The following is a 2,725-nucleotide window of genomic DNA, read 5'->3' as shown; positions in this document are numbered from 1 at the left end:
TAAAAATGAAGTAAAGGCTATGGGCAAGATTATGGTTCTTGGAAAGTTTAAAAGTTAGCTGTGTTTCTGGTAAGCTTTTCCTTGTAAGCATGTTTTAAACAAAGCTGAAAACATGAAGTGTTGGAAGGCCACAATCTTAACAAGCATGTCTTGTTGTCCAGCAAAAACACAGCATTATACAACAACTTCTCCCAACGGGCCATTCAGAGACCAGTGTGGCCCCATGTGCACAGCAGAGACATGGTTCTGACGCTCCTCTCTCTTCAATATGATCTCTGTTCCTGGACAGTTGTTTCTGTCTGCATTACTCATGGAATAACACTGTATACATTCCTTCAAGAACCAAGGAATCCACGACAGGCAGACACCATCTCTGCTTTCTAAGCCACAATGATAAATTAACATTAAGCCTGCAGAAGGATGAATTAAATTACTTCCCTAAGAAGTCTGTACTTACCCTTAGTTCTCTGAGATAATCAATCAATGGAAACCAAAACTGGTCCACGTTAACTGAGAGCACGTGGACACCACTTTCCTTCAACTCCTTACCCTTTGAATGATCATTGAGAGGCACTTGAAACTGGAAGGATGTGGCACTCCTCTAGGAAATAGCGAAGACTCCAGGAGAGGGCTCCGTTTTCCGACAGAAAAGTGCCATCAAATATATTGTTAAGCTTGAAGCAGAGGCTAAATGGTTTGGTGGGAGCAGTTTTTGTTGTTGTTGTTGTTGTTTTTTGAGGGGGGATGTCAGTTTTTTCTCATTAGTTTGTCATTGCTGTGGTTCAAGTTCTCAGAAGGTTGAGAATCTTGCCAGGTCCTTCTCCATCTCTGGATACTGCTCTCTCAGCTTCTCCATGGCCATCCTGTGCTCCTCGTCCACTTCTGCCTGTTTGCTGTGCTGCTCTTTCATGAAATCCTCCCACTGTGTTCTGTGCTGTTTCTCACTAGCCATTAAAAGGTCATTATGAATCTTTTTTCACTCCTGTTCCCTCTGGTGGAATCTACAGACCGAGTCAGTAGCTGCTTGCAATCTCTGGAGAACTTGGTCTAAGTTGTCTTGCATTGTTTCTCTACACGTCAGAAGAGTATGTTCACTTGTCCCATGGATCATATTCTTCAGATTTTCAAGAACTCGCATTTCTCAAAGACCATGTTTTTCTTCAAATTCTTTCACAAAATAACGGGTTTCACCTTGGATAACTGGTCAGTGATCTAACAGCCTTGAATGAATTTCCCCAAGATCCTTGATAATGAGGTATGCTGGTGAGCCCGCAAACCCCAGAGAGTCCTTCTTCTTGCCACCGCCACCACGTGGGGCGGCCTCACAACCCACTAGGGTCTCTGTCCCACTGAGACTCACCCCACAAATTTAGTGTTATTTTCATCTTGATTTCATATTTACTGCCTTTAGTGCTTGAATGAAATATGCATAAAGGTTGCTGTTTAGTGTATTTTGACACTAAGTAGTGACTCCTCATTCTGTCTTTCATCATAAGTTTAACTTATATTACTGTGCAGGTCCCTTTTAAAATGTTATTTGAAATGTATGGAATGATGAATTTCTTTGTCTTACTCTTTCAGGAATTGAAAGTATTACTTTTGTGATTCTGTAAATATGGAGAATGTTATAGATTCAACAGTGTGAGAGGATCATCATATATCTAGGTAGGGAAGAATTCTGGCACATTAAGAATGATGCCCAATATAGTGTCACTCCTTCCCTGTAAAAGTCAGTTGGCTTTATATACCATATTTAGGTTTCAGGCCACTGTTGTGGAACCCAGAGTGGGTCTGATACAGTTACAAGTAATTTTCTGTCAGGACCATCTTAAATCATTAAAAGCAATTCAAGAGATAAACTACTAGACTCCTGAAATTTTTAGGCTTCGACTTCCTGTCTCATGAGTTAGTCTTTGAAAGAAGTCAGTCTACCTGAAGTTCTTTTTTTCCTCCTGAGTTTCTTAAGGCCAGAGATAATACTAACCTGCTCCATTCATCATAAGCAGATTTTCTGGCTCTTTCTGACCCTTAACATTTGGGTCTTATTTAAACTGGTTTTTTGGAAGTAAAGAAACAAAATAAATTGCTTTCTAAGGATATCTTTCCACATGCAATTTTCCTTTTTGTAGGGTTGCTTTGAAGCAAGAGTATATGTATTATATCCAATAAAATGAATTTTCCAGGTAATTTGACTAACATAGCATTATTACATAATGCATGTTTGGATGAAGGGTGGAGGGGTGCTTTGATGAGGATAAGTATGTAGAAAAACCAGAATAATTATACAAATTAGTCAGCAATTATTTTCAGTTAGTATAAGAAGGAAATAAATTTGTAAATTAATGTTTTCATGACTATACATTTGCATGGAAAATTAGCCAATAAGTTATGTATATGTAAAAACTCATGAAAAAAAAATTGAAAGCAAAAAGGAATGGAAAAAATGTTTTCATAAAGAAAAAATAACTATAACTGTCCTTTTGAAAAGAGTTTATTACAAATTTGGGACTTTTGATCCTATCCATGTAGTGTTCATTTCCTTAAGATTTAGTAGAAATTAGTAAAAATGTTGGTTTCATATTTATTATACTGTAAATGTACATGTAAAAGTAGGAAGTGAAGAAACACCTGGAGTAACAGGAAAATTTGACCTTGGAATACGGAATGAGGTGGGGCAAAGGCTAATAGAGTTTTGCCAAGAGAATGCACTGGTCATAGCAAACTC

General features: G+C 38.0%; 1 pseudogene; it reads right to left on the bottom strand.

Moving 5' to 3' along the window:
• Window positions 1–790: 790 nt before the first annotated feature.
• Window positions 791–1,349, bottom strand: LOC104994680 (annotated as a pseudogene).
• Between the last annotated feature and the right edge of the window lie 1,376 nt (window positions 1,350–2,725).

The sequence above is a fragment of the Bison bison genome, unplaced genomic scaffold (assembly GCF_000754665.1).
Source record: "Bison bison bison isolate TAMUID 2011002044 unplaced genomic scaffold, Bison_UMD1.0 scf7180017850029, whole genome shotgun sequence".
NCBI classification, from domain to species: domain Eukaryota; kingdom Metazoa; phylum Chordata; class Mammalia; order Artiodactyla; family Bovidae; genus Bison; species Bison bison.
Note: the sequence above shows the minus strand (reverse complement) of the source record. Positions and strands in the feature narration are given on the sequence as shown.